Source organism: Vulpes vulpes, chromosome 13 (assembly GCF_048418805.1).
Source record: "Vulpes vulpes isolate BD-2025 chromosome 13, VulVul3, whole genome shotgun sequence".
In the NCBI taxonomy this organism is placed as follows: Eukaryota; Metazoa; Chordata; class Mammalia; order Carnivora; family Canidae; genus Vulpes; species Vulpes vulpes.
In genome coordinates this window covers 58,141,523-58,154,358 of record NC_132792.1, presented here as the reverse complement: position 1 = coordinate 58,154,358, position 12,836 = coordinate 58,141,523, and the positions used below count along the sequence as shown (strand labels likewise).

The following is a 12,836-nucleotide window of genomic DNA, read 5'->3' as shown; positions in this document are numbered from 1 at the left end:
GATCAGGATGCCAGCATGGTTGGGTACTGGTAAGGTTCTTTCCTTAGCTTACAAATGTCACCTTCTTGCTGTGTCCTCACATAGCAGAGAGAGCAGGCTAGCTCTCTGGGGTCTCTTCTTCCAAGGGCACTAGTCCATTAGGACTCCAACATATGAACAGTGGTGGGCAAGGTGGGTGGCAGGGGACACCATTCAGTTTGCAGCAGAGACTACGTATGATTACTATAACTGGGTGATAGAAGTGGCGACGGCAGCAGTAGCAGTCCACAACAGTAAACAGATGTCTTTCCACTGAGCACTGGCTGACTGAGCTATTATCTCTTTGACTCCACGTTTGTAGTAGGTGGGGAAATTATAGCCAATCCAGGAAATAGCATAGAACTACTTAGAAGACCTAAGATCTAGCCCCGGGTCTGCCTCTTGCTAGTTACTTGGAATGGGCACATCATTTGGCTTTTTTAAAACCTCAGTTCCCTTATCTATAGAACAAAAATCTCTACTGCCTCCCCTGAAAAGTGGTTGTGAGAATCAAGTAAGATGTTGTATGTAAAATCATTTAGTAATCTATAGTCCTATTAATGCCCTTACCTGTTCTGGAGCCATATAGTGAGGGCAAAGCAAGCTCAGCTAGAGCACAAAATTCATATTAATGCTGTAGAGTTTGAATTCTCAATGCATGAGAATTACCCAAGGTGCTGGTTTAATATACAGATTTCAGGGCCTCACTCCATAAGTTCCTAATTTATCTGGCCCATAATTGAGCCTGGAAAATGCATTTTAACAAACATGCATGTGATAGCTTGAACAGACCTGGACATTTCTCCGGGTTTTGAAAAATGCTATCCTACCCCATAAAAGGCCAGAGCACTCTGAGTATGTTTTGGGGGATTACTGAGAAATAATAGAGAAGTAGTATAGACTAGGAACTCTGATACCTGTATTGTACTTTAAAATTTGGAAAACTTACAGAAAAATTGAACAAGATAAAAAAGATTCTCTAAACCTATAAATTGGCTTTTCTTGGCTCACATTAGGCACACACATTTTGTAAAACTGAATAAATGAAATGAATGGGTGAAGGAAAAAAGACAAGAAGATTCAGTCTCACAGGAGTCCTTAACCACAAAGCTTTAAGTATCAGAATTTGTTTTAAGAAGTTTATAAAGTCAGTGAACAAAAGAAAATTTAAGCTTAAGACATAGAGAAAATAATGTATTGCTGTTGAAATGTCAGCTGCCTTGTACAGGATTGTCCCAATTCTTTGCCATTCTTTAGTTCATGAAACCCAAGGGGACAACATATTGACAAGGGAAGAAAGCCTCTCTGAGTTGTCTGGAGAGTTAGGCATTTTAAAGTTCTCAGTAGACCATCATGTTATCCTTTCTCTTTTTCTTTTAAATTTTGTGTTAAAGGATTCCTTTTAAATTTATATATTTTGTTGGAATTAAGTGTAGGATCTTTCTGAATTGTCATCTTCTATTTCCTGGCCATTTAAAGTTTCAAATGGAGATTTGGAATAGCTATAAAATTGGAACTGGAGTGGAAATGAAGCTGTAATTTTTAAAGCAATATGGATTTTGTTGGTGCAAGGGCAAGTTTATGAGGAGTGGAAGCTACAACAGAACCTGTCATATATAACCTCCTGGGTGTTAAAAGTCACTTTCATGAGGCTTTTTTTTTTTTTAACTCCATAGTTTTTTTGAATTTTTTTTAATCACCCAAGTCAGATATGTCCCAGTATGTCTTAATGTGAAATTCTCCAGTTCTCAGGCTTTTTTTTTTTTCAATCAGGCCTTGTTAGGAGGAGACAGTAAAGTATCCTCTAGACTGAAATTTCTCTTTGAGACTGAGAAATAAAGCAAGCTACCACATATTGTTTATAGAGTTTTATTCAGGGCAGTACTGACCAGGGTTACGGGGCACTGAGATCCAGGCACTGCACAGCTATTCTCTGCAAAGTCTGGGTCTTAATCCCCAGATTTTATAGCATTGAGGGGACAGGCAGGGGTCATTGTGGTGAGGTCAAAGGGTAGTTATCTAAAGTGGCACCATCTGTGCGCCAGAGGATCTCTATTAGCTAATCTAAAGTGGCGCCATCTGCGCATCAGAGGAAGATCAGAACAAGCCTGTGTTCTGGACAGGGCCGAATTAACCTCCAAGGGGCCTGGACCATGTAGCTGAGGGGAGGTCATTGCATGGACATGAACAAAATGGAGGGCCAGAGCTGGAGTCCATATTGTCAGCACTCCTGCAGACCTCTATCTAAATACTCAGTGTTGTCCTAAGAGTACCTCACAAACTACCACATATAAGGAAATCCCTCCCTTTTGTATCACATTCCTTGGTTTTATTTCCATAGCAGGTAGCACTGTCTGAAAATTTCCGATTTCTCTATTGATTTGCTATCTTCCACCTCCTGTTAGGATGTAAGGTTTACGAGAGCAGGGATTTTGTCTATCTAGGTCACAACTCATCCCGGGTTCCTAAAACTATACCTGGCACACAGAGAAAAACTTAATAAATATTTGCTTAATGTATGGAGAGGAGGTTGATGTAATAGGCATAGATTCCACAGAGGCTCTGCACTCTGCCCTTTGCCTTACACTGAAATAATGGAGGAAGTTTGGAAGGGTCTCAATAAATCTTAGCACTCACGTATTATTAACTTCTAGAACTCCTTTCTCTCCCCCAAATTCTCTGGCTTCACATGGGGGGCCAGGTTCCAGCTGTCATGTGACTTATGTAGACTAATTTCAAGTAGCCAGTGAAATAGTTACTGAGAAGTAAGGGTCTACAGTAAAAGGCCCACTAATTAAGAGGAGCCATGGTTCACTGTCCATTTTGGGGTTTCCATTCTACTAGTCTACATTAATCAAATGCACGGATTTCTGCTTCCTATAGGAAGCAAGGTAAGAATCAGATGGGAATCTCAGGGAATGAAAGCTAAACCCATCTCTCAAAGAGGAGTCCTTCAAGTCTGTCTATAGTTAGATGGAGGAAACAATAAAACCTGATTTGGGGGAGCACTTGGGTGGCTCAGTCGGTTAAGCCTCAGACTCTTGGTTTCTGCTCAGGGCATGATCCCAAGGTCGTGAGACTGACCCCACGTCAGGCTCCATGCTCAGCATGAAGGCTGCTTAGGATTCTCTCTCCCTTTCCCTTTGCTCCTTCCCCTACCACTCAGTCTAAAATAAATAAATAAGTAAATAAATAAATAAATAAATAAATAAATAAATAAATCTGTATTTAAAAAAAAAAATCTCTCTCCCTTTGCCCCCCCCCCCCCCGCAGGTATGCACACACACTCTCTCTCTAAATTAAAAAAAAAAAAGAAAAAGTTAAAATCTGATGTGGGCCCTGGAGCCCTGCCTTCCTAAAATGATGTCTCCCTGCCTTTATTCCACATCCCCCCCTTTTTCTTTTTTTTTTTTTTTGCTATTTCCTTTTCCATCTGAAACATACATCACCAAATGCATATCTTTGTTTTTGAACTCAGAGGTAAGGATATTCTTGTGTTCTGAAATACTGTTCAGATACCAGGTTAAAACCCATCATTTTGGAATGGCTGGAGGGTTAGGGCAACTTAGACCAAGAGATCACTTGTTTGTCAGTGTGTCTGGCAGTCAGTGGAGCTTTAAGATAAGGTTTGATTAGTCAGGGAGAGGAAAGGCTTGGAGAAGCTGAGGAAACCAAGTAATGTCTACAGAATCAGTCCAGAACAGGGCACACAGACAGGTTGCAGATACGACATCTCTGAATGTTGAAGAAACCTGAAAGATACAGACCAATTTCCCAAACACACTGACATGCCCAGGACTGACCCTGTTTTTCTCCAGTGCCTAGGTTTCATGCCTTCTCATTTCTAAACTCTCTACCTAGTGGTTTCCCCAGACACTAAATTCCCCTACACCCCTCAAAAACATAAACAACCAATTAAAGATAGAGCAATTTTTGGCAAATGCTGTCTGCAGCCTTTTTAAAGAAAATACATCCCATAATATTATCTAAGCTTCTCGGCTCTTTCGAGAGGGATGTATATAGGTGGGAAAAGGACTTTGGGGCTCACAGTCTAGAACATCAGCAGTGACATTGAGAGCTGTTCACCCGCAGTTGCTCTGCAGCCTCCCACACTGTGGTACCTCCACACACTGCTGTTTCCCATACAGCCCCTTGTGTTGATGCATCTGTGTGACAGGGAAGCTAAAAATAACCTGCCAATATGGTGGCGTAGACTGACATTACCTCACAAGCTTTTCCAACTGCACGGCGGAGGTAGGAAGAAGATCCCAAAGCACTAAATATCAAATGATTCAAGTTTCTGTAGGGTCTAGGACAAGAGGAGTAGGTCCAAGGTCAAAAACAAATAGTGCCCCCAAATAAGTTTTGAGGTCTCCTCCCCTTAGAGTCAGAGAAACTCCCCTTTTTCTCTTGCCAGTTAATTCAGCCTAAGGATTAATTTAAAAACAGATGTCTTGTGTTGTCATGCATCCTTGTCACTGATAAAACTAGATTTTCATAAAAGATGATTTCAATGAAAATAATTTTTTATTGTTTCACAGTTGATACTAAGACATAATAGTAGTGAAGAGATTTACTCATTTGCACTTCCAAAACATTTTATTGTATTCAAATTTTATTTTGTCTAAGTCTTAACCCTCCAAAATTATGTTCCGTATTTGCATGGTATGCAGACATAATCAGTTTTGGGCAATGATTCGAATGATCTTCAAAACTGCAACAAAGAAAATGAGATATGAACAAATTTCACAACCATTTGGTTGATATAGTACATTAAATGGCTTAATTATTTATTCATTGGATGTGTTAATACTTAAAACTGTTGTTCAATATGGTAACTGTTGAACGCTTTGAAAATATAGCTAGCTAGTCTGACTTGAAGATGTCCTACAATTGTAGAGATTTGAGATTGTAGAGATTTTGAAGACTTAGTCCAAAAAAAAAAAGTGAACTATCTCATTCAAAAATGATTGTATAATGGGACGCCTGGGTGGCTCAGTGATTGAGCATCTGTCTTTAGCTCAGGGCATGATCCTGGGGTCCATTGAGTCCTGGATCAGGCTCCCTGCATGGAGCCTGCTTCTCCCTCTGCCTATGTCTCTGTCTCTCTCTCTGTATCTCTCATGAATAAATAAATAAAATCTTAAAAAAAAAAACAAAGCAACAAAACCCAAAAATGTTTGTATTGACTGCACTCTAAAGTGATATTTTTAATATATTGTGTTAAATAAAATACATTATTAAAATCTGTTTGTATTTACTTCTTAAATATCTGTTTATATTTACTTCTTTAAATGTGGCATCGAAATCTTAGATTACATGTGTTTCTATTGGACAGCACTGCTTTAGGTAACTAGTTTTCTGGTTACTCTCCTGAGACACAGGTAAATACTATGTTGTCATGTAAAAAGAAATATAACAAATAATTGAGATGTTCAGTCCAGAGAGCTGACTGGTACTCTTCTAGCAGAAACTGGGAAGGTGCATCTGGAAAGAAACAAGAAGGTTGTCTGTGCTGATTCAATCCTGAGTCCACTTTTGCAATAGCAACAATATAAATTAGTGCTAAATAGAAGGAGTTACTGGATCTTAAACTTTTTGGAAAGAAAAGGTTTTAAATGAACAACATGTACAAGAGAGGCAAGCATTTTGGTGCCGTCTTAAGTTTGTGATAAATCCCAGTGTCCCTTTCTAACCAAAGCACTTCTCTTAGAAGTATTTCTGTCCAAAGATGTCAGGCCCTGCAGCATCATATTTTAGATATATTAATTCAGTGCATTATGTGTTAGGCCCTTAGATACAGAAGTGAGTATCTAGACTTTTATTTTAATTGTGGTGAAATGCACATTACATAAAATTTACCATCTTAACCATTTTTAAATTTTTTAAAAATTTTGTTTATTTATTCATGATAGACACAGAGAGAGAGGCAGAGACACAGGCAGAGGGAGAAGCAGGCTCCATGCAGGGAGCCCAATGCGGGACTTGATCCTGGGTCTCCAGGATCATGCCCTGGGCCAAAGGCAGGCGCCAAACCGCTGAGCCACCCAGGGATCCCCCCATCTTAACCATTTTTAAGTGTATAGTTCAGTAGTGTCAAGTACATTCAAACTGTACAGCCAACCTTCAGAAAGCTTCATCTTACAAAACTAAAACTTCATCTATACCTATGAAACAATAACTCCCCAATCCGCCTTACTCCCATGGTATCTGGACTTTTTCTTTTTTTTTTTGTCTTTCTGAGACCTTTGTTTTTATGTGAGAAATCTAACCATCTTGTACATGAATATCCTAGAGCAAGAAATATTACTATATTGTGTTTAATAGGAGTGATTCTATACATATGGTTCTTTTTTGACATAAAAAATAAGACTGCAAATTCATGCAAATATGTTTTTCAAAAGAATTCCAATTGAAATTGCATCATCTTAACCCTTTCTGATCTGAATTTTTTATTTGATCAGAATGATTTAAAAATGTGTGTTCTGAGTGTAGTTGACACACACTTCTATTAGTTTCAGATGTACAACATAGTGATTTGACAAGTCTGTACCTTATGCTATGCTCACCACAGGTGTAGCTACCATCTGTCACCATAAAACCACTATTATAATACCATTGACTATATTCCATGTGCTGTATCTTTTATCTCTGTGACTTATTCTGATCCAAATGATTTAAACCCAAGCATGTCAGGAACGACCTCCCCTACATACCAAGTAGCTTCTGCCATCTGGTGGTGTACCTGGAAGACATGGCAGTCAAGATCCTCAACATGATCACATCACCCAGTCCATATCCCAGCTTCCAGATCTTTCTACTCAAACAACTAGAAAGATGGAATGGATCATCAATTCAGTTAATGGCTTTTTCTCTTGCTTCCCAGAAAGCTTTTTGTTTGTTTTTATAAAATAGTAACATTACTTGGCTCAACTATTTTCCTTCATTCATTTTAATTAGCAGCACAGTTTTTTTTAAAAAAAGGAAATACTCTAGTATCAACACTATAGTTTTTTTCCAACACTACAGTTTTAATAAAATTTCGAATAAGATTGTTCATTAATTACAAAAGTCAGAGATCTAGTGAAATCTATAGCTTAATTTAATCAAATCTTGAAATTCCTTTTGAAAAGTTGTCTCCTAGTTAAATGTTGAAAGCTGGTATTCACAAGGTCTGATGTGAGTGTTCCTGTAAACCCAAGCAGATACCAAGCCAGGGAGCCGTAGACAAACTATTTAGAGTTAACAGTTTGCCTTTTAAAACATAAACTTGTATGACTTATCTATAATCTACTTTCATAGCTCTCTCTATCTATTAGTGCTTGGTTAATGAGTATCTGCAAGGTGCCAAGACCTGATTGAAGTGTTGGGGATAGAGCGATAAGATATCATTCTGATCCTTATGAAATGTGCAAAGAAAATGAACATGCTTTAGACTTTTCTTAGGGCTTTGCTTTGTTCTGTGGGGCAAGAAAAAAATATTTGTCTGGTTTTGTCATATGATAAATATTTTTAAATGATTTATAAATTATTCCAGAAGGAGAAAAGCCCTATACCTCTGTAACTGGTCTTATGAATAAATGTCTCCCCAGTCTGTCATTATTATCCAAGAGGATTAAGACTAGATAGAGCATTTCTTGACCGTCCAGCAGCAGGATAGATTCAAACATGTTACTAACATGATCTGCCATTGTACATAACAACTGAAATAATGTGACAGTGGACATGATCAACTAGGAAGTCTAAGAGTGTGTGTGTGTGTGTGTGTGTGTGTGTGTGTATCTCCTTGGTGACAAGTGTTGAATAAGCATCTTCCTACATATGCAAAGTGAAATGGGGATGAAAGGCATTTCCTCTTGTGTCAAGCCTCCAAAATGGTTAGTTTATTAATCAGAAGTATTCTGATTAATAAAAAAATTAATCAAAAAACAGGAATCTAATGAAAAGGGATGTGAATAATCTGCATAATGAAATCCTACTGTGCAATGTCCTTTAAAAGTTAGCCTGGGGGATCCCTGGGTGGCTCATCAGTTTAGCACCTGCCTTTGGCCCAGGGCGTGATCCTGGAGTACCAGGGTCGAGTCCCACGTTGGGCTCCCTGCATGGAGCCTGCTTCTCCCTTTGCTTGTGTCTCTGCCTCTCTCTCTCTGTTTCTTTCATGAATAAATAAATAAAATCTTAAAAAAAAAAAGTTAGCCTGCAGTTAATGCCATAAGAATCTGATAAGAGAGCCCTAATGTTTGATTGTTCTGTTACGCAGCAGAATTTGATGTGAAGTGGCTTCATTTCGGACCCCTATCTATTGAAGTGTTCAGTGCATCTTACCTCTAGTCAGAAGTACCTGAACAAGAACCCCATGGAGCAGCTCCAGGAGCCCAGGATCTCAGCACTTCTGTACCTGGGATCTGTTCCAACTTGTTCTTGAACTCATTGTGTGGGCTCGTGTGAGACGCTTAATCTCCTGAGCCTGAATTTCTTCGTCTATGAAACAAGGGGGTGGGCTCAGCATTCTGATTTTACAAAATCAGAATAATGTAAAAAGAAGGAAACCGGAGGCTGGTAAAGGTTTATTTTTGGTGCGTCTTCATTGACTGGCTTGTTAATCATGATGCCATCTCATAGCAGCATTTCTGTTGTAAAGAGTTCTGGTGCAGTCAGCCAAAGTCAATCAGTGTTGAGGTTAACTTTCTCTGAATGTATTGATTAGGCAAAATAGTTATCCTCGGAGCTGGAGGAAGGAAATAAATTCTTTCTACCAACTTAGATCATAGAGATGCTCATCACAATTCAGTGGCATTTCTCATCCTTTGCCCTTCTGAAGTGACATGACTCCAGGAGTGCAGATACACAACTTCAGCCTTGAGGAGGGTCGGCCAGGAGCAGTGGGAGGCATCTCTGGGACTCAGGAAGCTGACCTGGAGGAAGGAGTTGGGGAGAGGCCTGAGGCATCATTTACTGAAAACAGTTTGATTGAGGAGACAGAAAAGGCAGGAAAGTAAAGGCTCTGGTGTGCTGTTACTATTTTTTTCTAATGAAAGTCCTTGGAACCCCAGCCATTTGGATACATTTCAGGGGACAGTGAAGAACCCAAAATGTAAAACCCAAACTGTTTTACAAATGGAAGGAAGGTTTATAGGGAAAAAGATGAGTCATGACTTTTGAATAAGCTGAAGGAGGGAGGCTTCTAGCACACAGGAAGCTTAGACCAGATTTCAAAGATTACCTTTTTGTAACATTTCAGAACACAGAGCCTACATTTCATTGTTGATTTGGGAAGAAAAGGAAAATGGTTCTCGGTAGTACTGTATTCATGTGGCTTCTTCTGAGGTTACCAGAGTGAATTTACGGACATCTTTTCTTCTGTTTTTTCATGTTTCTGTGAAAGAAGGTATTTGGATGCATATGATCAGTTGAATAAGTTTTTAATCTGTTTTTTTAACAAATAGTGTTAAATCTTACAGCTAACATTTATCTTCCTGGCAGTATTCTAAGTGCATCACCTATATTAACTTATTCTTACAATGCTCATTGGATGTAGGTTGGTCCCTCTCCCTATTTGATAGATGAGGGGAAGTCATGGGGAAATCAGGTGCCTAAACTCTCAGCTGTGGAGGGTCACACTGAGGCTGGCCCCTGAAACATGCTTCTATTTACATATAGTGTCCTCTCTAGCCATGGCTCCCTGAGTGTCCTGGTGATCACCCCTTCCTTTGCACAGACAGCCAAATGTTTCAGGGCTAAGTCTTCATCAGCACATAAGCCTATGTTCATTAGATAGAGTGGCTAAGCTGGTCCACAGCTAATCGTATAAATCACTTGGAGACACAGAACTAAAAACCATGCCTCTTCCTTTTTTTGTTCACTCCACTCTAATATTTAAATAATCTAGTTTATGTGATGTTCACATTAGTAAAATATTTAAGCGAGCTATTCTATAAACGTGTGTTAACGTCATAAGTATCTTTGTTCTTCCTGATGCATGCTTGGCTTTCTATACTAGTCTGTCAGTCAAAGCATATGGAACTAGATAATTCTGAGGGAAAACTTCTCCAGTTATCTGTATGTTCAGAAGATGTGGGAGAGCAGCCTAAAAGAGGAAACACACATTCAGTGCCTTTTCCTTGACTGAGATGTCACTCTGCCATGGCACACCATCCTTTTGTGCTTTTTGGAAACACTCTCTTGAACAACAACAACAAATGATGCAGTTATGACTCTGTGGTACATATACAATCTCTTAGACATTTTATAAGCCTGAGATGGTTTTCAAGAAATCTTTTTTTTTTCTTGGAGATATGTTTTTAACTAAAGAAGGAATTGAAAGTCTGTTTATAGAACCAAAGGACTCAAAATTTAACTCTACGTGATCACACTAAATGGTAAGTAGATACTGTGGCTCTGGACTCATTTATTGGATCAACATGTCATAAGGAGCACTGTGGCAGATAGACTCTCTGGGATGACCCCTGGGCTCCCGCCTCCTGGTGTTCATGCTCTTGTGTTCTGCATTCCCTTGGAGTGTGGGCAGTGCCTGTGACTTCCTTCCAAACAGGAGAGAGGTACAAAGGATATACACGATGACAGTGATTGTGTTACATAACACCATGGTGTGCATCTTGCTGGAGTCTTCCTCTCTCCTTGCTGGCTTTGAAGAAGTGGGCTGTCTGTGTTGGAAGCCCACGTGACAAGAGGCTGAGGGCAGTCACCCAGAACTAAGGGAGGCTCCAGGAAGCAGCTGGCAGGAAACCACAACTTTGAGTATCACAGGCATGAGGTATTGAATTCTGCCAACAACGTCAGATACGCTACTTCTCCAGTCAAGCCTTAGACGAGACCTCAGCATTGGCTAACACCTTTATTGTAGCCTTTGTGCAACCCTAGCAGAGTTTCCGGCAGGCCATTTCTGAACTTCTGGCACACGGAAACTGGGAGATGTGTGTCTGCTGTTTTAAGTCACTAAGTTTGTGGCAATTTGTTACATAGAGATGAGAAGCTAACACAAGCACCTACAATGTTCCAGACATAGTTTTAGATGTTGGAAATGGAGCAGTGGACAAAACAAAGTGCTTTCCCAGAGGAGCTTGTGTTCGAATAAATCTAGAACATACACATACTAGAAGCTTCAGTTCACCTAAATTATAATTTCTAAATACAAAGCTCACTAGCCTTAGCTAAATGAGAAAGAAAATATTTCTCAAAATACTTGTTTCCAATGTGGGAGATATTTTACATTTGAGGATTTGGGTTTGGGTCCAAAGGAGAAAAAAAAAATTATTCTGAACAAAGGCTGGTATTGAATTACCAGGTGATACTATTCAAGGAAAGAACATGGGGACGACGGCATTGTCAGCAGCAAAGAGTTCTGTGCAGACTTCAGCTTCAGAATCAGAACTTTGCAGGCTCCTGAGAATGCGGTCACACAGTACATGTAATCATTTCAGAAATAAGATACTTAAAAGCTTAAACGCAAAACTACCAAATGTCACCAGAATAAAAAAGCAATTTCAAAATCAGCCTAGCGATTGTTTCTATAGAAAGACTGTCATCTAAAAGAAAACCTAGAATTCATCCAGAAGATCAAAGTCACATTTATTAACATAGCATAAACATTAGTTCTGGTGTCTGGGCCAGAGACCTAAGAGGGCACGAGCTTAGCTTGAATATATACACAAGACACCTGGCTTTTCCTGCAGTCCCAGAATGCCCATGTACACAGGCCACAGCCCACCCTAGGTCATCTGTCCAGCACTTTTGTGCAACTAGTCTCTTGGGTCCTCAGGAACCTGTGCTCATTCAGCAAACCACAAAGCTAAGGCCACATTTTATGGGATAAACTGAGGTCGCTTTTGAAATTGATGAGTAATTAATCTGTCACATTCAGAGCACGTTCGGGCAGCTTGTGTGTATAGGTGTTGCATACAGTTAAATGACAGTTTGTATTGTGGTGTCCAGAGGGTGTCCATAGAGCTCTTATTGAATTTCTGTTATTGTTATTAATAACATGTATTGAGCACTAGCAGTCTAGACAGTGTGCTGAGCACTCGGATATGTATTTAGTTTTGTTTTCTTAGAAGGATCATTATCCCCATTGTATAGATGAAAAAACAGGAACCTTGGGAGCATAAGAGACATACCCAAGTTCCAAGAAAGAGGGAGTGGTGAAGTCAACACTAATTCAGACATTCTGATTGCAGAGCTAGTGCCCTCAGCCATCATACGTGCTGACTCCTGATGATGTGACAAGCTCACTGCCAGGAACTGTGTTCTTCCATTTGTTCCTCATAACAACCCTGTGAAAAACATTTGAGGGTGGTGGGATAGGCCCTGGACAACACTCTTAAACAACTAGTATAAGGAGGAACCAAGCTGGAGGCGTGCATCTTCTGGTGCCATAGTCATTCCTTAAACAACCAGGATAAAGGAGGCACTGAGGGTTATTGTTCTGAGTAGGTGACCATTGTGTGCTATTTATGAAATATTTACAAGACTGTTTTACCTCTACTACTAGTTCTCCCACTTGTCGGATAATGCCTAACATCCAAAAATACATGCTAAATTCCTTTACCTTGGGATCCCTGGGTGGCTCAGCGGTTGAGCATCTGCCTTCAGCCCAGGGCATGATCCTGGAGTATCTGGATCGAGTCCTACATCAGGCTCCCTGCATGGAGCCTGCTTCTCTCTCTGCCTGTGTCTCTGCCTCTGTGTATGTGTGTGTGTGTGTGTGTGTGTGTGTGTGTGTGTCTTCCATGAATAAACAAATCTTAAAAAAAAATTCCTTTACCTTGAAGTTTTGATCACTAGAAAATTGTTCCTTCTTC

The 12,836-nt window shown here is 39.8% G+C and overlaps 1 protein-coding gene across 2 annotated transcripts in view; it reads left to right on the top strand.

The window, feature by feature from the left end:
- Positions 1–12,836, top strand: part of KCNB2 (potassium voltage-gated channel subfamily B member 2) — a 382,502-nt gene that overhangs the window by 73,946 nt on the left and 295,720 nt on the right. The window lies entirely within an intron of this gene.